This window comes from Capra hircus, chromosome 5 (assembly GCF_001704415.2).
Source record: "Capra hircus breed San Clemente chromosome 5, ASM170441v1, whole genome shotgun sequence".
In the NCBI taxonomy this organism is placed as follows: domain Eukaryota; kingdom Metazoa; phylum Chordata; class Mammalia; order Artiodactyla; family Bovidae; genus Capra; species Capra hircus.
The window spans coordinates 51,533,822-51,558,486 of record NC_030812.1 but is presented as its reverse complement, the minus strand read 5'-3'; positions in this window follow the sequence as shown (position 1 = coordinate 51,558,486).

Below are 24,665 nucleotides of genomic sequence, written 5' to 3'. Positions count from 1 at the left end.
GAGGTCAATTTTTCATTAATGTGATACTTTGAACAATTCTCAGAATGTTTCTTAAACATATGATTCTTAAAATGAATAAAGACAGATTAAAAACTTGGAACCAGATAATCCAAAAGAAGGGACTGATTTTTCAATCACCTTCTTCATGTCTTGCTCTTAAACATGAACAGTTAAGATCACTTGTAACACATACAAGAATAGAAAAGTGGTGTCTCTAAATGCATGTTGTGCAGCAGGCCTACTGAATAGGAACTGCAGTTTATAGCAGAAAGATAGAGAACTTTCTGACATGACCAACAGACTAAGCAAGTACAACTGAAATGACGACTGTCTCTTAGTGGCCATATTACCTTGAGTTAGTCACTGAGGTTCTCAAAGGTTCAGCTTCATAATAACAATGATTATAATATCAATACTTCCTACCTCCAAGTTGTTTTCAGGATTAATTAATCCACATAAAACATTTATTTGAGTATTTGGCAGAGGGTACTGGTCAACAAGCAATAATCACTTTTACCACCCAATATCTGTATGAATAAATCTATACACACACAGCTCACAGTAATTTCTTATATTTTAGAATTTCCTGAGTGGCCTTATCCGTTCTATATTTATAAGCAGGAGGATAGTTGTGTAGACTGTGGACAAAATTCTACATGACTACCCTCCTACCTATAGAGTCAGTATTCACTATGCCAATAGCCGCATGTGGCTAATTAAATTTAAATTAATGAAGTTACATAAAATTTAAAATTCTTCTTTTCAGTTATATTTTGTGTGCTCAGTATTCATGTAAGATAAATGATTACCACATTGAATTGTCACCAAAAGTTTTCATGAGAGAGGAAGATACAACTTTAAGCTGAGTCAATCACATTCTCTCTCATAGGAGACCAAGTTTGGAGTGAATATGGAGTCTGGAAGCACAAGCGTCATTTTTACTAACACCTTAGAAAGAATGCCACAAATCCCTGGTGCTAGGTGTGAGATGTTCTGATTAACTGGCCTTTCCAAAGTATGGGTGTCAATCAATTACCTAAAGTTTTCAATGTTCCCTAATAAGTAATAAAGCAAAGAAGCTCTACTTAGTTGGAAAGTTCTTCTCCCGATGAGTTGCCTTGCTTTTACTTTTTCTTACAAAGATTTTCAAGTAAAAAAAAAATAATAATTCCATTTTTAAATTAAGTTGTATCTGAATTATTTTATAACTTCTGAGATTAACAGCATGCTTAGGTAACCCTATCCATTTCCACAGGTATAAAACTTCTCCTAGAACTTGTGTAGGTTCATGTTGTTTATGTTCATCTTATACCCATAGGATTAATTTCCCAAAGTGGCACTACTAAGTGTGTGTTGATTTTATTGTTTTAAGATACAAATAATGGCAAATAATTTAAACCATGCAAAAAGCTAGAAAATGGCAATTAAGTTCCCTGACACCCTGATCCACTGTCTTGCAGTTCCCTTTCCTAGAGGAAAACACATTTATCAGTTTTGTGTGGTTACTTTCAGAGTTAATTATCTCCTTTTATGGTAGACAGTTTAGATTGCTAATCAACTTCTAATTTATTCTGTTTAAGGGAGAATTTTTTTTTCAAACAGCCGATTATCTCAACTTCATTTATCTATAGAATTCATTATTTCCCTAAGGATTTATAAATAACAGCATTTTCATACTCCAACTTCCTATTTATGTGTTAGCCATTCCTAGCATTCTCTTGCATACTGCTGACCTACTCCATTTTCTTTTCTCACATTGTCTGTCAAGTATTTTTAAAATTATATGTGGAAAAATAGCGTAAGATAGAATTAAAGGGAGATTTACCAGGGAAACTAACTTTAAATAACATCTGGCTTCAGGGCAAGGCAAAGCTCTTCAAAGTTTTTCCTTCACAGACTCATTGTGTCCAGAGGATCTCTGAATCAAATTTGTAAGATCCATTTAATATTCATTGGAAATTGGTTTAGGATTTGTTTGAAGTTGTGAATTTAACTCAGATGACCATTGTATCTACTACTGTGGGCAGGAATCTCTTAGAAGAAATGGAGTAGCCATTGCAGTCAACAAGAGTCCGAAATGCAGTACTTGGATGCAATCTCAAAAATGACTGGATGAACCCTGTTCATTTCCAAGGCAAACCGTTCAATATCACGGTAATCCAAGTCTATGTCCTGACCAGTAATGGTGAAAAAGCTGAAGTTGAATGGTTCTGTGAAGACCTACAAGACCTTCTAAAACTAACACCCCCAAAAAAGATATCCTTTTCATTATAGGGGCCTGGAATGAAAAAGTAGGAAGTCAAGAAACACCTGGAGTAACAGGCAAATTTGGCCTTGGAGTACAGAATGAAAGAGCAAAGGCTAATAGAGTTCTGCCAGGAGAAAGCACAGGTCATAGCAAACACCCTCTTCCAACATCACAAGAGAAGACTCTACACATGGACATCACCAAATGGTCAACACCGAAATCAGATTGATTATCTTCTTTGCAGTCAAAGATGGAGAAGCTCTATACAGTCAGCAAAAACAAGACCGGGAGCTGACTGTGGCTCAGATCATGATCTCCTTATTGCCAAATTCAGACTTAAATTGAAGAAAGTAGGGAAAACCACTAGACTATTCATGTATGACCTAAATCAAATCCCTAGCGATTATTCAATGGAACTGAGAAATAGATTAAAGGGACTAGATCTTATAGACAGAGTGCCTGATGAACTATGGACGGAGGTTCATGACATTGTACAGGATACAGGAATCAAGACCATCCCCAAGAAAAAGAAATGCAAAAATGCAAAATGGTTGTCTGAGGAGGCCTTACAAATAGCTGTGAAAGGAAGAGAAGCTAAAAGCCAAGGAGAAAAGGAAAGATATACCCATTTGAATGCATAGTTCCAAAGAATGCCAAGGAGAGATAAGTCTTCCTCACTGATCAATGCAAAGAAATAGAGGAAAACAACAGAATGGGAAAGACTAGAGATCTCTTCAAGAAAATTAGAGCTACCAAGGGAACATTTCATGCAAAGCTGGGCTCAATAAAGGACAGATATGGTATGGACCTAACAGAAGCAGAAGATATTAAGAAGAGGTAGCAAGAATACACAGAAGAACTGTACAAAAAAGAGCTCCATGACCCAGATAATCACGATGGTGTCATCACTCACTCTCACCTAGAGCCAGACATTCTGGAATGTAAAGTCAAGTGGACCTTAGAAAGCATCACTACAAACAAAGCTAGTGGAGGTGATGGAATTCCAGTTGAACTATTTCAAATCCTAAAAGATGATGCTATGAAAGTGCTGCATTCAATATGTCAGCAAATTTGGAAAACTCAGCAGTGGCCACAGGACTGGAAAAGGTCAGTTTTCATTCCAATCCCAAAGAAAGGCAATGCCAAAGAATGCTCAAACTACCGCACAATTGAACTCATCTCACACCCTAGTAAAGTAATGCTCAAAATTCACCAACCCAGGCTTCAAAAATACGTGAACCCTGAACTTTCAGTTGTTCAAGCTGGTTTTAGAAAAGGCGGGAGAAGCAGAGATCAAATTGCCAACATCCGCTGGATCATGGAAAAAGCAAGAGAGTTTCAGAAAATCATCTATTTCTGCTTTACTGACTATACCAAAGCCTTTGACTATGTGGACCACAATAAACTGTGGAAAATTCTGAAAGAGATGGGAATACCAGACCACCTGACCTGCCTCTTGAGAAACCTACATGCAGGTCAGGAAGCAACAGTTAGAACTGGACATGGAACAACAGACTGGTTTCAAATAGGGACAGGAGTATGTCAAGGCTGCATATTGTCACCCTGCTTATTTAACTTATATGCAGAGTACATCATGAGAAACACTGGGCTGGAAGAAGCAAAAGCTGGAATCAAGATTGCTGGGAGAAATCTCAATCACCTCAGATATGCAGATAACATCACCCTATGGCAGAAAATGAAGAGGAACTAAAGAATCTCTTAATGAAAGTCAAAGAGGAGAGTGAAAAAGTTGGCTTAAAGCTCAACATTCAGAAAACCAAGATCATGGCATCCGGTCCCATCACTTTATGGCAAGTAGATTGGGAAACAGTGGAAACAGTGGCTAGCTTTATTTTGGGGGGCTACAAAATCACTGCAGATGGTGACTGCAGCCATGAAATTAAAAGATGCTTAAACTCCTTGGAAGAAAAGTTATGACCAACCTAGACATATTAAAAAGCAGAGACATTACTTTGTCCACAAAGATCCGTCTAGTCAAGGCTATGGTTTTTCCAGTAGTCATGTATGGATGTGAGAGTTGGACTATAAAGAAAGCTGAGCGCCGAAGAATTGATGTTTTTGAACTGTGTTGCTGGAGAAGACTCTTGCGAATCCCTTGGACTGCAAGGAGGTCCAACCAGTCCATCCTAAAGGAGATAAGTCCTGGGTGTTCATTGGAGGAACTGATGTTGAAGCTGAGACTCCAATACTTTGGCCACCTAATTTGAAGAGCTGACTCATTTGAAAAGACTGTGATGCTGGAAAAGATTGAGAACAGGAGGAGAAGGGAACAACAGAGGATGAGGTAGTTGGATGGCATCACCGACTCAACGGACATGGGTTTAGGTAGACTCTAGCAGTTGGTGATGGACAGGGAGGGCTGGCGTGCTGTAGTTCATGGGTTGCAAAGAGTCAGACACAACTGAGTAACTGAACTCAATGACATTATTAAGGAAAATGTAGTTTTTAATTTAAAAAAGTCTTCAAGAAAAAAAAACAGTTATGCAGTATACATGTAGGTGCTTTTAAAAAAATTGTAAACAGGTACATAATTATTACAAATCATTTAAAACTGAGCAAGGAAATGTTAAGCACTAAATGTTAAAGCATGTCTGTCATGAGACAACCTCCCCTTTACACACTTACTGAATACCTTTTGTAATTACAAGTTAACTAAATTGGATGGCATAACTATAGCTAATAAAAGCATACAAATTCAATTTCAAAAGATTGACTATAATTAAATTTTTTAAAATAAATTTATTGCTTATGTAGACAGGTATGGAGGTCAAAGTTGTCAGTGACATAACAATTCAACTTGTTTCCATGACTCAGAGCTTTCCAAAAGTCACACACTTCACCATAAAGAAGTACGGATGTTTCAGTACTCTGACGCATTAGGCTCTGACACCTTATTTCAACCTTGGATTTTCCCCATTCAAATCATCATGATGTTGTCATATCTTTACAAGTACTGTTTTAAAAGTCATGTGAGTACCTCTGTTGTTACTGCTAGTCTTTTGTGTGTGCTGATCACACGTATCTTCATAAAAATCTTCCTCTCTCACCACTTTCTGGGAATTGTCCAAAAATTGTTTCCTTCCTATTTTCTCCACATGTGAAACAATTTCCCTATAGACCTTGCAAAACTTCCATTACTTTTGGGAAGCCTATCAAAATCCAACAGTCTTTCACATTCCGATTGAAGGACAAGACTAATCAGATGTTTACCAATATAATGAGAAAATACTGAAAAAGCACAGTATGTATAGTCTACCTGCAGTACCATGAAAACTACTAACCCTCCTAGAATATGTACTACACAGAATTGTACTAAATGTTCAAAACTAAACACATTTATGTTTAACCATAAATGTTTTGAGGAAAAAAGACTGATTCTGCCTTCATTTTGCCTACAACAAAAGTTGCCTGTGGGACTAGACTGCAACTTCTGAATTCTCTTCTACCATTGGCCTTAAAAAAAGGTTACATGTAAGTATATTATAATGCTGTTGGTACTAACAGTGCCATGATACCAATGGTCTACTTTTTGTCTGACATAAACATCTCCCTAAGTGAAGTGAGATAAATCCTTTGGCCATCCTCCTAAAAGGACTGTTTAACCATTTCTTAAATAAGACCATCAGAACTAATGTTACTATTTTTATCACACATTTTATCAATTTTTAAATTCAATTAAAAACACATCAGTTTCTGTCTCATGTATACTATATAGTACTTTCTAAACATTTCCTCTAGATGTCTCAAAAACATCTTAAGATGAACAGATCTGAAACTCAACTCACGAACTACTCCAACTCTAGCAGTGTATAAGAGAATCACCAAAATACTTGTAGATTTTGACTGTTATTCTTGCTCCCTTTAGCATCACATTCAGTTGATAACAAAAATCACTACTGATTTTGCCTTCTAAATATCTTTAGAATCCATCCATTTCTCCCAAGCACAATTGATGACTCCGCAGTCCAAACAGTTCTCATCCTTCATGCTGCTGCTGCTGCTAAGTCACTTCAGTCGTGGTCGACTCTGTGCAATCCCATAGACGGCATCCCACCAGGCTCCCCCGTCCCTGGGATTCTCCAGGCAAGAACACTGGAGTGGGTTGCCATTTCCTTCTCCAATGCATGAAAGTGAAAAGTGAAAGTGAAGTCGCTCAGTCGTGTCTGACTCTTCGCGACCACATGGACTGCAGCCTACCAGGCTCCTCCACCCATGGGATTTTCCAGGCAAGAGTACTGGAGTGGGGTGCCATTGCCTTCTCCGCTCATCCTTCATAGTTCATCTTTTATCCATACTCCATCCTAGCTCATCACCCTCAAACTAGCTATTTCCCTACAGCTAGACTTTCTTTTTCAATATGAAAATCTAACCATGTGACTCCCCGTCCCCATTTAGACCATGCCATTGGCTTTTCACTGCTTCTAATATAAAGTTGCAAATTACAATATGCTCTTCATGAGGTAGCTGAAGTTCTCTCATTCCTCACATTATTCCATGATGCCCTCAAGTTATTCTCTCAGCTCTAGTTACCACTGATTATTTGCATATGCTTTTCTTTCTGCTTACAACTTTTATCTTCACATCTTTCCTACCGCACACTTAACTCCTCTAAGATATTATCATTTCTTCATGGAAATCTTTACTCACACACATCCTATGACAAGTCCATCTTATTTATATCTCTTAACTCTGTGTGTCTTTTCTAAATAGAAATATCCAAGCTGAAGTTTAGTACCTTATTCTGCAACTGTTTTTAATGAGATATCTCTCTCATATACATGCAAAGAGGGGAGAAACCAGATCTACCTTGCTCATCATCATAACTTCAGCTCAGTGCCTAGAAAATCAATAGCTAATTCAATAAACAATTGCTTAATGAATAAGTAAACATACTGTGTTCCCTACCATGTGAGCTCATTCTATTAGCTCTGTGGAAAAAAAAAAGATGAAAAATAAGTTCTTTCCCTCAAACTTTCTTAAGATCATTTCCATATTTAAAACTGAAAACTTCCTCCCCCACTACTCAAATAATCCTAATCCTCCTCACCCTGCCTTTTTCCCTAGCACTTCTCACCTTCTAATATACTGTAAAATTTAATATCACATCCATTGAAAGCAGGGATTTTTGTCTTTTGCTGACTGATGAACCCCAATCACTTAAAACAGCTCCTGGCACATGGTATGAATTTAACAAGTATTTGTTGGATGAAGGAATGAGTATTTCCAAAAATAATTAATCACAGAATGTCTTATTCAAAAGTGCTGTCTCCTACAACATTGACTTCCAACTTAGTTAACCACATTATACAACTATAACAATGGTTTTCAACAGTTCTTTTGCCCCCAGGGAACATTTGGCTGATGTCTGAACATATTTATAGTTGTCAGAGCTTGGGGTGGGGGAAAACACCAATATCTGGCAGATAGAGGGTAGGGATATTTCTAGATATCATCAGTGTACAGGGAGCTCCCCACGACTAAGAATTAGAGGGGCTCCAAAATACCAAAAGTGCAGAGGATACAACATTCTGAACCTCGGGCTCTACTGTTTGAGTCCCTGCATTCTTTCCATGAACTGACAGCACTTCTTTCTCCCATGTCAAAGACTTCCCTTCTGCTGTGCCATTTCTTCTCTTGCTTCAGCCTTGTCAGTATGATCCTGAGATTTGATTCCCACTATGTATGCTTTTTGTAAAATTTGGTGAATTTAAGCTTATCAAATGAGATACCCTGTTTAATTTCCTCTCTTCTACAGAGCCTAGAACATAGAGATATCACACTTCTATTTCTGACAAGGCTGTTTGAAATCAGTAAGCTTAACTCACCTTTCTGATTAAATTTGTCATTTAAAATCAAATGTTACTTAGTGATATTCCAATAGCTTCCATTAGAGACCAGACAAGCAATCTATTCTACAGATATATGTTCTTAAAGTTTGACTGCTGATAATAACAGGCAAGCTTGGCTTTGGAATACAAAATGAAGCAGGGCAAAGGCTAACAGAGCTTTGTCAGGAAAACATACTGGTTATAGCAAACACCCTTTTCCAACAACCCACGAGAAGACGCTACACATGGACATCAAAATATGGTCAAAACTGAAATCAGATTGATTATGTTGGCAGCCAAAGATGGAGAAGCTCCATACAGTCAGCAAAAACAAGACTTGGAGCCAACTTTGGCTCAGATTATGAACTCCTTATTGCAAAATTCAGACTTAAATTGAAGAAAGTAGGGAAACCACTAGGCCATTCAGGTATGACCTAAATCAAATCCCTTATAATTAAAGGGTTTGATAATGGTAAATCAATTGAATCTAATCGTCACAGTGGAGGTGACAAATAGATTCAAGGGATTAGATCTGGTAGACAGAGTGCCTGAAGAACTATGGATGGATGTTCACAACACTACAGAAGACAATGACCAAAACCATCCCCAAAAAAAGAAATGAAAGAAGGCAAACTGGTTGCCTGAGGATAGCTGAGAAAGAAGCTAGGAAAAGGCAACAGAGACATTGAAAGACACATTCAACTGAATGCAGAGTTCCAGAGAATAACAAGGAGAGATAAGAAGACCTATTTGAAATACAAGAAATACAGGAAAACAATAGAATAGGAAGGAATAAAGATCACTTCAAGAAAATTGAAGATATCAAAGGAACATTTTGTGCAAGGATGGGGACAATAAAGGACAGAAATAGTAAGGACCCAACAGAAGCAGATGTTAACAAAAGGTGGCAAGAATACATAGAATTACTGTATAAAAAAGGTCTCAATGATCTGGATAACCACAATGGTGAGGTTACTCACATACAGCTGGACATCCTGGAGTGTGAAGTCAAGTAGGACTTAGGAAGCATTACTATGAACCAAGCTAATGGAGGTGACATAATTCCAGCTGAGCTATTGAAATTCTTAAAAGATGATGCCGTTAAAGTGCTGCACGCATTACATCATTAAATTTGGAAAACTCAGCAGTAGCCACAAGGCTGGAATAGGTAAGTTTTCATTCCTATCCCAAGGCAATGCCAAATAATGTTCAAACTACTGTACAACTGTGCTCATTTCACATGCCAGCAGCATTATGCTCAAAATCCTTCAAGCTCAGCTTCAGCAGTATGTGAACTTCCAGAAGTACAAGCTAGATTGAGAAAAGGCAGAGGACTCAGAGATCAAATTGCCAACATTTGCTGTATCATGCAGAAAGCAAGGGAATTCCAGAAAAACATCTACTTCTGCTTCATTGACTATGCTAAAGCCTTTGACTCTATGGATCACAAAAATACTGTGGAAAATTCTTAAAGACATGGGAGTACCAGACCACCTCACCTGTCTCCTGAGAAACCTGTATGTAAGTCAAGAAGCAACAATCAGAACTGGACTGGTTCAAAATTGGGAAAGGAGTACAACAAGGTAGTACAAGGTGGTATATTGTCACCCTGCTCATTAACTTATATGCAAAGTATATGGTGCGAAATGCCAGGCTGGGTGAATCACAAACTGGAATTAAGATTGCTGGGAAAAATATCAATAATCTCAGATATGCAGACGATACCACTCTGACAGCAGAAAGTAAAGAGGAACTAAAAAGCCTCTTGACAAAACTAAAAGAGGAGAGTGAAAAAGCTGGCTTAAAATGCAATATTCAAAAAACTAAGATCGTGGATGGCATCCAGTCCCATTACTTTATGGCAAAAAGAACAGGAAAAAGTAGAAGCAGTGACAGATTTTATTTTCTTGAGTCCCCAAATCACTGCACATGGTAACTGCAGCCATGAAATTAAAAGACACTTGCTGCTTGGAAGGGAAGCTATGATAATCCTAGACAGTGTGTTAAAAAGCAGAGACATCACTTTGCCTACAAACGTCAGTATAGTCAAAGCTATGGTTTTTCCAGCAGTCCTGTATGGATGTGAGATTCGGACCATAATGAAAGGTGAGCCCTGAAGAACTGATGCTTTCGAATTGTGGTGTTGGAGATGACTGTTGAGAGTCCCTTGAACAGCAAGGAGATCAAACTAGTCAATTCTAAAGGAAATACACCCTGAATATTCATTGGAAGGACTGATACTTAAGTTCCAAAACTTCGGCCACTTGATATGAACAGCTGACTCATTGGAAACAACCCTGATGCTGGGAAAGATTGAGGGTAAAAGGATAAGTGGGAAGCAGAGGATGAGATGGTTAGATAGCTTCATCAAGTCACTGCACAAGAATTTGAGCAAACTCCAGGAGATAGTGGAGGACAGAGAAGCCTGGAAAGCTGCATTTCATGGGGTCACAAAAAGTCAAACATGACCTAGTGACTGAACAACATAACCTCTCAGAGAACTGAATTTGAGGCCCTATCTGATTTCAAGCAACTTAAATTTCCCTTTCAAAAGTTTTACTAGGGATAATATGCAGTCACTCCACAGAATCTAGATATAAATCCTTCAGTTCAGTTCAGTTGCTCAGTCGTGTCCATCTCTTTGTGACACCATGAACTGCAGCATGCCAGGCCTCCCTGTCCAATTCCCGGAGTTCACCCAAACTAATGTCCATCGAGTCAGTGATGCCATCCAACCATCTCATCCTCTGTCATCCCCTTCTCTTCCTGCCCCCAATCTTTCACAGCATCATGGTCTTTTCAAATGAGTCATATCTTCGCATCAGGTGGCCAAAGTATTGGAGTCTCAGCTTCAACATCTCTACTGATGTTGAAGGACTGATCTCCTTTAGGATGGACTGGTTGGATCTCCTTGTAGTCCAAGGGACTCTCAAGAGTCTTTTCCAACACCACATTTCAAAAGCATCAATTCTTTGGAACTCAGCTTTCTTTATAGTCCAGCTCTCACATCCATACATGACCACTGGAAAAACCATAGCCTTGACTAGATGGACATTTGTGGGCAAAGTAATATCTCTGCTTATTAATATCTAGGTTGGTCATAACTTTTCCTCCAAGGAGTAAGCGTCTTTCAATTTCATGGCTGCAGTTACCATCTGCAGTGATTTTAGAGCCCCAAAAAATAAAGGTAGTCACTGTTTCCACTATTTCCCCATCTATTTGCCATGAAGTGATGGGACCAGATGCCATGATCTTCGTTTTCTGAATATTGAGCTTTAAGCCAACTTTTTCACTCTCCTCTTTCACTTTCATCAAGAGGCTTTTTAGTTCCTCTTCATTTTCTGCCATAAGGGTGGTGTCATCTGCATCTGAGGTGATTGAGATTTCTCCCAGCAATCTTGATTCCAGCTTGTGCATCTTCCAGCCCAGCGTTTCTCATGATGTACTCTGTGTATAAGTTAAGTAAGCAGGGTGACAATATTATCTAAACAAAAAAAATTACTTGGGAATTATTCACATTCTATGAAATAAAATATATTTGACTACTAAGTAAACCATATGTGTCCCAAATAGGATAACATGTACCCTTCAGGTTAGAATTATTCAGGATATCTTATTTACCATTTTAGCTTTGCGCCTAATATGTCATTATCACATACTAGGTACAAGGTTTCAATAGAAGTTTGGGAAGGGAATAAAGCAAATGTATGACATTAATGACTACTTTTTACTAGCTCACATGTGAAAACTTTGATATAATATAAATTTTATTCCTTCTTACTTTCCTAATTAGAAGAAGAAAATTGGACAGATTCTAAGAAAAATCCCAAGTCTGTATTGAGGTTTACTGGAGAGGAAAGAGGGGAAATGTGAATAAATTACCAATGTCTGACATGAGTTTAAAAATTGTAAGTGGTAGCAAGAGTAACATGCATTTAGCACCCCGGACTAACCCTGTTCAGAATAACTAGTATTTTTCTTTCACTCTTGATTTTAAATAAGGTCCTCATTTCTGTATGGGATCTATCACTACCACTTTCTTTCATACCAGTTGACATCAGTGCACATTAGCTTGTTGTCTACTTGGACTGAAGCAGTCTCAGTTTCCATTTTTGTAAGTGCAAAGTGAGCCACGGTGAGCTCACCTTAGAACTGAGGGTGAAAAAAGAAGGACTGAATTTCTGTGATGGTACATGAAAAGGAGTGTTGAGAGAAGTGGGAAATTGGAAGGTATGACCCCTTCGATTGGTTTCAAAATGCTATAAATGAAGAAGGATATGTTTTCTATTGCTTCATAACAGATTACCACACATTTAGAAGATTAAACAGTATCCATTAATTATCTCAGTTTCTGTAGGTGAAAAGTCCTTCATAGTTGAAATGCATTATCTGCCCAGGGTCCAGTAAGTTGAGATCAAGGTGTTGACCAGGTTTGGGATCTCATCTGAGACATGGGCTCCTCTTCTAAGACTGCATTATTATTCAGCAACTCAGTTCCTTGCAGCCACGAAACACATGGAGGACTGTAGGCCAACAGGAGAACCACTGATTTCTAGGATCTTTCTTAAATGTCTCATCTGCTTAACTTAGGCCCACTCACAGTAATCACTCTTCTGCTTAGTGCAAAATTAACTGATTTGGGACTTCAATCACCTCGGCAAAAAATCTCCTCACCTTTGCCATATAACATGAGAATGACTATTGAATCCCATTCACAGGTCCCATTCTCAAGGAGAGGAGATTAAGTAGGGCATGTTCATGGATCTTTGCGGTCATCATAGAACTCTACCCAACATAAATCCAGTTAGAGAAGAAGCTAAGAAAGCTGGTTTCACACCCAGAATCACTTATAAGAGACAAAAGGAAACACAGGCTGGGAGAGAACCATCTTCCATCAAATCTCACAAAATATCTGAGAAGGAAAGGGATACTGAGGGCTCAGGGTGACCCCAAGGGGAAAACTAGTCTGAGGCATCACTGGCATGACACATAGCAAGAAAGAAGTCCCTTTGTGGGTGGGAACCAGCCACAGTGCCACTGTGAACTTCTCCAAGGATGACCAGGAGTGAAGAACCTGAGTGAACCTAATTCCAAATACATATTTGTAAAATATTGTATAGAGAATCTAGAATTTTCCAAAGAGATTTTATTAAGGGTTGGGGAAGAAGTCATCTGATTTGGGGAAGTTATAATTGTAGTGGGTTTGAAATATCAAAATGTATTTACATAGATTTGACTTCTGTTTTACATATAAGTTACTCAGAGTTGCTAAATTTTAGGTAGGCATTATAGATTGCATTAATATGAATTATATGACTTTAGTGATATCTGCCCTAATTAACAAACCACACACACAAATGGAAAAAGTGAACATTGGACAATAATGAAATGCTACAGGTTTGATTCCTCTGTGGTGGACATGTTTAAAGTTTGCTTCTTTGAGATACTACAGTCCATGGAATTTTGTAAGATTCTGTGTTTTAAATAAAAGGAAATAATTGGACATCTGACAACTATAAGAAAAGCATTCCTCTATTACAAAAAAATCGTTGTACTATATGGTTGTTTAATGTGTTCTCCTATTAAATGTCCCCATGGCAAGCACTTTGAGGAAAAAATGTTATTTTCACTTTCAGCCTCACCAGGATTTTGTGTCAAACTGCCTCATGGCCTCTTGTATTCAGGATTACCCTCACTCCTGCGTTATTCTGTAACATAATAGAGATCACTGCTACTTCCAACTGGCCTGTAAGCAGCAGGAGAAAGTATAATTCTAATCTACTCTCATAAAATAAAATATTTCTATTCTATCTTTCACCATTCTCCTCCCTTACAACTGGGAACACTCTTCAGAAAACATATTCACCTAAAGGATCTGAAATAGGAGTTGCTTTGTTAGCAAAATGATTACATCCAGCAATAAACAGAGGACTTTTATGAGCAGAATCAAATATTTAAGTTATCAACAAAAGGCATACATGACTGCTCTTTTAAAAAGAGCTGCAAGCTGTGAATATGTCTGCTGACTGATTTTTTTGAAATGGGATTCTAAAGCTAAATAAGCACTAGATAATCCTTTCCCCTACACAGGCCATCAGAATCAAGGGGATTCTGACAAACTGATACTGCTCTGGGGACCAGGGAGGAGAGGATGTACTTTTGAATAAGAGTTTGAATTAGGAAAAAAGATTCTTATATTTACATAACTCAAAAATTGCATTCTCCACATTTGCCTTGCTTGGAAGAAACACTAAAGCCCTAATTAACCCAGAATGAGCCATTGCTTTCATGTATGACTTTATAATTTTCAAAATGCTATAAATCTGTTACTTAAGCCTCAGTTAATCTGTGTTCAGTCTAATAATAAAAGGGAATGAGAAAAAAGAAGTAGGATTCCATTTTACATATATTAAAGGTAAAGCCAAAGAAAGCAAGTTACTTTAACATTATGTAGTGATAGTTCCTTATGCCTGCATATATGGCATAGCCTAATACTTATTTTCTGTCACCCCAAAGAGAAAAGAGAATTAAATTAAGAGGGTAAATCTTGAGTTCTCATCGCATACACACACAATGTTTTCCTTTCCCTTTATTTTGCATTTGTATGAGATATTAGATGTTCACTAAACTTACTGTGGTAATCATTTCATGATGTGTGTGAAATCAAATCATTATGCTACACATCTTAAACTTATATAGCTTAAGACAGTGATAGTGGTATAATTTCCTGTTTTCAAACTGTGGTGGCAGATAGAGAACGCTCCATGTAACACTTTGTGATGGGATACAAACGGCAGATCATATTCAAATAATGACATTCTCACAGACATATCCACATTTTGATCAAACAACAAGACACTCTTTGGTGGGAAAGTAAGCAAAATTGCTATTTATTTGGCCTTTATTTATGAAGTTAACTTATAAGTTTATAGACATGAAAAAACTAAATCAAAGATTTAGAGAGGTCAAAAATTGATATTCTGTGAATAAAAATAAATGTGTGACTAATCTCACTTACATAGTATTAAGTTTTATTTTAATAAATTTTAATGTTTTTAAGACTCCACATACAATACCAGTAAAGTGACTTTGTTATGGACAAATGAATAAACATTAAAATACACACTTATAAATATGACTGATTTGTGCTGTTGTATGGCAGAAACCAACACATTACTATAAAGAAATTATCCTTCAATTAAAAAAAGTAAAAATAAATAAAAATGCACTATGACCCAAAATGTAATATATAGATTTCATTGATTAAGACATAATATCATTGCTGCTTTTACCTGTATCTTGAATGATAGCTTTGATTTAAAATCATTTTAATGACTTATTTATTTACGGAAAACATTTTAATAGGATTTAAGGAAATCATTTTAATGAGAGGAATTTAATTAATTCCTTTAATGATTAAAGGAAATAATTTACTTGTATAAGATATGTTCTTTTTCATTAAAAATAAAATCTGTTGAACATTTACTCTGGCAATGGCACCCCACTCCAGTACTCTTGCCTGGAAAATACCACGGATGGAGGAGCCTGGTGGGCTGCAGTCCATGGGGTCACTAAGAGCCGGACATGACTGAGCAACTTCACTTTCACTTTTCACTTTCATGCACTGGAGAAGGAAATGGCAACCCACTCCAGTGTTCTTGCCTGGAGAATCCCAGGGATGGGGGAGCCTGCTGGGCTGCCGTCTACGGGGTCACACAGAGTCAGACACGACTGCAGCAACTTAGCAGCAGCAGCAGCAGCAGCAAACACTGTTTACAAGAAGAGAACACACACAGCAGTCCCTACCTTCGTAGATGTTTTATGGGAAGATACAAAAGAAAACAAATTATATAGCTTACTGAGATAAGTGCTAAGGGAAAATAATTAAAGCTGAGAAGGTAAATATGAATTATTGGGTGAAAGGGGGATGGGATGCAATTTTAAATAGAGTGGTCACTTGAAAAAAGTAACTCCAGACAGGAGCATGCCTAGATGGTTTTTCAAAGAGAAACACGACTAGAATATTGGGAGTAGATGAAAGAGAGAAGTAGAGAAGAGCTCTCAGAAGTAATGAGAAGAAAGATTATATAGAGCCTTGTAGGTCAAAGAACAGGACTCTGGCTTTTCCTTTTTTAAGTGAATGTTTTAATTTGAGTCAATCCTAGTGAGGTAGATGAACCTAGAACCTGTTACAGAGTGAAGTCAGAAAGAGAAAAACAAAAGGCTTATCTTAATGCATATATATGGGATCTAGAAAAATGGTACTGGTGAACTTACTTGCAGGGCAGGAAGAGACGCAGACATTGAGAACAAACTGGTGGACAACGTTTTGTGAGGGAAAGAAGAAGGTGGGACAAACTGAGGGAGCTGCACCCCCATACATACACTGCCGTGTGTAAAACAGGCAGCTAGTGGACAGCTGCTGCAAAGCCAGCACAGGGAGCTCACCTCAGGGCTCTGCGTGACCTAAAGCGGTGGGATGGGGAAGGAGTGGGAAGGAGGCTCAAAAGGGAGAGGATGTGTGGATACTTAGAGCTAATGCACGTTATTGTACAGCAGAAACCAATACAACATCGTCATTATCTAATTAAAAACAAATTAAAAGTCAAAAAAATTAAATAAAATAAAAGCGAAGGATTTTGAACAAGGAAGAAATATAATCAAACTTATATTTTAAAAGGTCACTCTGGCTGCTGGACTGAGTACAGATCAGAAGAGGGCAAAGATGCAAATATTGACACCATTAGGAGGTGATTAGGAGATCATAATCTAGGTAAGAGTGATGAAAGCTTGATCAAGAAGTGCAGTTGTGATTGTACTCTTATACATCTGTAAGTTAGATGTGATAGCATTACCTGACATGTTAGAAAAATGTGTTGAAATAAAGAAACAACCCAATTGTCTCAGATTTTTGACCTGAACCTCTAGAATGGTGGGGTTGCTAAAAACTAAATGGAGAAGATTATAGGAGAAGCAGGTTTGGTTCAAATTATCAGAAACTCAGTTGGGTTCATTAGGCTTAAGATGTCAGCTGAACAGGTCCGAGAGATGTTATGGGGAGGGAGGTGGGAGGGGGGTTCATGTTTGGGAACACATGTAAGAATTAAAGATTTTAAAATTTAAAAAATAAATAAATAAATAAAATTTAAATTAAAAAAAAATAAAATAAAATCTAATTCTAGTCTTTTTTACTCTTTTATTTATAACTTACCCAGTGATAAAACTTAGAAGAAAAGTAACCATAGAATCACAACTAGAAAGCCCAGCAGTGTTATATAACCATTGCGTGTGGGTACTCAGTCACTCAGTCCTGTCTGACTCCGTGGACTCTAACAGGCTTCTCTGTTCATAGAATTTTTCAGGCAAGAATACTGGAGTGGGCTGCCATTTCCTCCTCCAACCCAAGGATCGAAACTGCATCTCCTGCATTGACTGACAGGTGATTTGTTTTACCACTGAGCCACCTGGGAAACCCACTATATAACCACTGCCTCAATTATATGTCAATATGGACTACAATAGTGATAAGACAAGTTATGGATTACACCAAATTTCTGATGACCATTCTTGACTTACTCCTTTCTTTACCTCTCAAGAGATTGATATGTCATGTTAGATTGCAAAAAATAATTTGAAATAGTTAAGACTTAAATTAGTACTATGCTTTAGTACTTGACCTACTATTTTTTTAAAAGGTCCATTTAACATCTTTAACAATTACCAAAAGTTAAGAACTGAAAGGATAAGGTGAAACTCAATCAGTGGCATGTCAGAATTGTAAGGACTTTCAGAAATTTTAGGAGGGAGGAGAAAAGAAACTTCAGTTTTAACATCACAGACTCTTTTACTTCCTAAAACCTATTTATAAATGCATATAAGCTGGTAAAAGAATTATAGCTTAATGGTAGATATCTGTTCTCAGAATCATCCCTCCATTAGTGCTTTGTGAAACAGGTTTTGTCCTCCTCTCCTTGGTAGAAGGTAAATTCTTTCCCAACAGTCTTCTGTGTCCCACATATAAATGGATGACATCTCCAAAACTTCATGAATCATTCCAAAACATGTCCAATCCTAGCTCAAGTTCAGCCTAATATGAATTGATAGCATGTGCAGAGACAGGGAGGTGTGTGTGTGGTGACTCTCGTACAGGCACATACAGATACAAGCACACGGGGTCATGGTTTTAGAATAATGATGGTTTTAATATGCGACCCTGTTGCTCCCTGAAATCTGACTGAATGAAAGAGATAATGCAAAAGGAAGAATCTATCCTAAATGATGCCAACTATGTGTACTAACTTACAGAGGTTACTCACTGCTGCTTTAGAAGATTTATGCATCACAGATATAACTATTAATTACAATGTTACTGGAATATTTGTAATCACTTCAAAATTAACCTTTATATCCTCAGGAGGTTTGCATTTATAAGAGTCACTTGATGTCTCATAGAGAAACTAATTAGTCAACAAATGATAAGTACAGAAAGAACACAGATTAGTTTTTTGTTTACTGCTACATGGTGGTACCATGTAATTTGTATTGTAATTAAAATGTTTTATATTGCAAACAGAAAATATTTAATTCAGGGATAGATAATAATAGCAGTTTCAAGTGTTCCAGGAAATACGTTGACACATTCACTGGGCTTTACTCTTGAGGTATTCACAATGCAAGAAAGAAATGGTGGAAAAATAAATCTAACCATCAAGGACATTTCTCTCTCTCATTACCATTGCAAGAGTTTCTGACTAAAAACTTCATAAAAGCTAGAAAATACTCTGGAATAGAAAAATAAGAAAAATTCAGAAATAGGAGACAGGTAATTTTTTAAATATAGGGAAACATTTTTATAACATCTCATAAGAAGTAGTTTTCCAAATATAAGGAGAAGACATTTATAGAAAAATCCTGTCAATCATCCATAAAATGTTACAAGTACCACTATGTGATGTTATTAATCTTCTTTTTGTTTATATTAATCTTAATTAATTATTAATTTCTCTAGATTAACTCTTCTAGCAATAGAGGCTTCACCCAGATTCTGAGCATTGGGTTATGTCCAATTTCTCCCATCTTCCAAGAAGGGGAATTTAAATAAGCTTCATCCCCAGTGACAATTATTAATTATTTATTAATCTTCTTCTTTCTTATTATAAGGAATAAGAAAGAGGCAAAAATTGGGGGTTAAATTTTTAGTTATCTTTATTCTGCATGACCAAAAGCCTTGATCATTCCTACTTGTTTTGGTTTACTAACAAAATATCTTTCCTCTATGCTAAAGAACAAAAGCACAAAGAATGAGGGTCTTTTGATTTTATTACAATGATATTTAAATTGTGCCTTCTATGTACTCAAATTTTGTCTGTTCATTTAAAGAATTTTTATTTCATTTTCAGTAACTGATTCTTTATATTTTCATCTTTTCTATTCAATATTTCTGAGAATTTTTGTTTCATTTTATATTTTCTCTTGGACCATCCTTGATAGATTTATTTTTAAGTTACTTTCAGATTGCTCTATTCTCATTTATCTGGTTATATCCTTCTTCTGACTTTTGATGTTGGTAACTGTTCTCAGTGTTAATTTTCTTCATGTATATCAAAGTAAGGACTCTAGTTTGAATTGAAGTGAGGTTTCTCTCTCCCATGTTCATCCTTTGTCATATAGCAATTTTGAAATTTCCTCTAATTTTCTCGCCTACCAATTTTGAAATTTCTCTAGAAATTTTGAAATTTTCTTTGTTGTCCAGCAGTTTTGAAATGTCTCTAGATTAACTCTTCTAGCAATGGAGGCTTTACCCAGATCCTGAGCATTGGGTCATGTCCAATTTCTCCCATCCTCTAAGAAGGGGGATTTAAATAAGCTTTATCCCCAGTGACAACTGTAAGTCTTATTTCCATCATCTTTTACAAACGTTGCAACCTTAGTCCAGCCTTTGCTCTCTATCCATGAGATTTGCTCTGTTCTCCTACCAAAAATGAACACTTCTACTAGCAGTTCCCATCAGCTGCTTTAGTCCTATCTGTCCCATTGTATTTTGGTTCCATAAGTGGGAGAAAGATGCTTATTTTTAATTTTCAAGATTTCTAGGGTCTTCAGACTCTATTCTTCTGAGATGGAAAAAAAAAAAAAAAACCCAGTGTAGCCTTTCAAGGTAAAAAGCAGGCAGCGTCTGCTAACTTTGCTCTCTTTTCTTATTCTCAACCATATTGTTATTGGATATTCCTTCTTTTCTGTCCTAACAATATTTTACAAAACTGAGTTTCCACTGTGGTGGTCAAAAAAAATTACCACTGTGGTGGTCAAAAAAAATTTTTTGACATAAAAATATCAAAGTGGTATCAGTTCAGTTCAGTCGCTCAGTCGTGTCCGACTCTTTGCGACCCCATGAGTTGCAGCATGCCAGGCCTCCCTGTCTATCACCAACTCCCGGAGTTCACTCAGACTCAGGTCTATCAAGTTGGTGATGCATTCCAGCCATCTCATCCTCTGTTGTCCCCTTTTCCTCCTGCCCCCAATCCCTCCCAGCATCAGAGTCTTTTCCAATAAGTCAACTCTTCGCATGAAGTGGCCAAAGTACTGGAGCTTCAGCTTTAGCATCATTCCTTCCAAAGAAATCCCAGGGCTGAACTCCTTCAGAATGGACTGGTTGGATCTCCTTGCAGTCCAAGGGACTCTCAAGAGTCTTCTCCAACACCACAGTCCAAAAGCATCAATTCTTCGGCGCTCAGCTTTCTTCACAGTCCAACTCTCACATCCATACATGACCACTGGAAAAACCATAGCCTTGACTACACAGACCTTAGCTGGCAAAGTAATGTCTCTGCTTTTCACTATGCTATCTAGGTTGGTCATAACTTTTCTTCCAAGGAGTAAACATCTTTTAATTTCATGGCTATAATGCATATATATGGAATTTAGAAAGATGGTAATGATAACCCTGTATGCGAGACAGCAAAAGAGACACAGATGTATAAAACAGTCTTTTGGACTCTGTGGGAGAAGGCGAGGGTGGGATGATTTGGGAGAATGGCACTGAAACATGTATAATATCATGTGTGAAACGAATCGCCAGTCCAGGTTCGATGTGTGATACAGGATGCTCGGGGCTGGTGCACTGGGATGACCCAGAGGGATGAGATGGGGAGGGAGGTGGGATGGGGGTTCAGGATGGAGAACAAGTGTATACCCGTGGTGGATTTATGTTGACGCATGGCAAAACCAACACAATATTGTAAAGTAATTAGCCTTCAATTAAAATAAATAAATTTATATTAAAAATTTTAAAATATATCAAAGTTGTTAAAGACATCAGCATTGACATTAGAGAAGGTCAAATCTTATCACTTCAGTGAAACATTTATCCTTCAAGAACTTGCAGTCTATCATATAAAATGAAGATAACAGTATTACCACAAAAAAGTTTAGCTAAGAAGAATAAATAAAGAGTGTTTAATTAAAGTGGCCACACAATATTAACTATTTATATACTTAAAACCAGTTATTTACCTTACAGACTACCCTTTATTGAAAACTATGAACCTCAAATAGGGAAAGATGAAAACATCACCTGCAAATCCAAATTCTTCAGCTTATACTTTGGCCTTTAAATTTACTAGAAAGATATTCACATTTTTTTGATCATCAGTGCTCATCCATCACGGGTCAAAGAATGGTAAAGAGTTGGAGGTTCTGATGTTTCTTTTGGCACTTTACTTTTTGGATATGAACTTCCAGAAGAGCAGGCAACTCTAAATTTACCATGTGCTACACACTCTTCACCACTGAATCAGTAAGTACATTTACGCTTAACATAATGAACCATGGAATTTTATGCACCCATAAGGAAATTCTCTCTATGATTCTTGGAATATGAGTTATTTGGTATTACAGTGGTAAAAACTCACTGACCATTTCACTTACTGTGTGCCCTTAGATACATTAATATATTTGACTGTTTCTCATCTCTAAAATGAAGAAATACTGTATCAGTTCACTGTGAATATTAAATGAAGTAATATATATAAATTGTTACCAAAATGTCTGATAAGCTAATAATGCAAAATTTACTTTAGGTCTACTTCCATTTTTGTCAACAGGTCTATCTTTTTAGGTTTCAATGAGAAGCCATCCTAATAATTGACTAACTTCAATAGCATAACGCCTGTTAAAAATTTATTCATCTTCATGCTCCACTATAGACTATTTCCACCATGAAATCTGTGACAAATGTAAATTTTCTGATCCAACCTCTTCTAAACCCCTTCTTTTATGTCTGACTTTTTGTTAGACACCATAAAAAGGGAAAAATTCAATTTTCTAACCTCTCATGCAACTTAGGAGTGGCCATGTGACACAGTTCTGGCTAATGAAATATATGTAGAAGTCCACATGGGCCTCTCCCCTTCCTTTCTTCCTGTCCAAAACATGGATGTGACACCTAAGAGATAAAGAGTCATCTTTCAGTTTCCAGGTAACACACTAGTGTGTTGAAGATGATGAAATGTTAAGAAAAGGCTGGGATTGCTAAGAGGATCACCATACTTGCATTAATCTCTTCCAGAGAAGAAGAAAAAATAAGCCACTCTTTGATGTAAGACACTTGATATTTGCTCTTGAATGTACTACTATGTGGGGCTAGTGGTAAAGAAGCCACCTGCCCATGCCAGAGACTCAAGAGACATGGTTCCAATCCTCAAGTCAGGAAGATCCCCTGGAGGAGGAAATGGCAGCCCACTCCAGTATTCTTGCCCAGAGAATCTGATGGACAGAGGAGCCTGGTGGACTATGGTCCATAGGGTCACAACGAGTCAGACACAACTGAAAGCTATTTAGCATGCATACGCACATCCTACTATGTAACTTATCATTGAACCTTTGTACTCGAGCGAGCGAGAAACTGGAGGAAGCAATGTTGCAGTAAGAAACCTAAAAATCTATGGTCACTCAGAGGGCAGTTACAACCTTGAATGTAATACTTTCTCTAAATAACCCATTTCTCTTTGTTCTATTCTTAGACTGCTTTGCTCGGTTTAGTCACTCAACCGTCTGGCTCTTTGCAACCACATAGACTGCAGCCTGCCAGGGTCCTCAGTCCATGGGGATTCTCCAGGGCAGGAATACTGGAGTGGGTTGCCATGCCCTCCTTCAGGAGATCTTCCCAACCCAGGGATCGAACCCAGGTCTCCTGCATTGCAGGCAGATTCTTTACTGTCTGAGCCACTAGAGAAGCCTAAGAATACTGGAGTGGGTAGGCTACCCCTTTCTGCAGGGGATATTCCTGACCCAGGAACAGAACCAGGGTCTCCTGCATGGCAGGCGGATTATTTACCAGATGAGCTACCAGGGAAGGCATACCTTCCTCCATCCATATTACTTAACTTTTAAATTAAAATAATATACATATTAGATAAATATAACAGCAGATAAATACTTGTAATCCAAAGATGATAATTCTTTGACAAGCTACTCTGAAAAAAAATCCATTTACTCTATTTTTCTTATTTTCCTCCTGCTTTTCTCCATGTTTCTACAAAATATACTTATAATATTTCTTGATAATAAATATTAGACACTATAATTTTCCAATATTATATATGATAATTTGGCTACATTCAATCCCATATCTCCAACTTCCCAGGTAGGTTATATCATTTATCTTACTGAAATTTCTAATCAGCCTTTGAACAAAATGACAAAATAAAAGATATATGCTTATACTTTGTTTTTAATGCAGCTTTTCCTGCTAGAATTTTTATTTGCCTGAAGTTTAACAGGATGCACTTAATGATTAGTATATTTTATTCATTTCATTGAGCTCTCAATGGATCCATTCATTCAAATGACTGACATGCTTCAGTTGTGAAAATTTTTTTATCATATATATTGATTATCTTTGTTCCATTTTCTCTGTTTCATCCATCTGATATTGAATCTTACAGAATCTCACCTCAGTTTTTATTTTTCCTCTCATAGTTGTTATCTTTCTATCCTTTTTTCCTAACAGATTTCTCTGCTTTTATCTAATATTTCTTTTGGATTTTTTTTCATTATGGTCACATCACAGTTTAAACTTCTAAGGGCTTTTTGTTATTTTAAATAAGGTTATATTATTTTCTACATATGCAATTATTTCATACACCTCTTAACATGTGAGGATTGGACTTTCTTGCATTTTTGTCGTATAGAGAATGAAAGTTTTCTTTTGTTCTGAAAGATAACAATATTTATTCACTGTTCACATTTTTCTATTTTTATAATCTCTGCTGCTCATGTTCAAGGGTTTATTCACATGTTTGTTAACCACTGATTCATCTATTATATTTAATAATAAAATGGTCAAACAAAAAATTGATTAGAAGTTCTGTGGAAGGAAAAAACAGTCTATGTAGTGTGTTTGGAAAAAAGTTTTCATTTTCACTGAGGAGCTATTCAGGTGCCAGTTTTATCAGAAGCACTAGAAGAGTAGATACCAGGCTCCTGGTATTTTGTTTGAGGGTTGAGGGTGTAGATCTTAGAAGTTAACTATTTGATACCAATACTTTAAGCAGAGACATCAGTTTGCC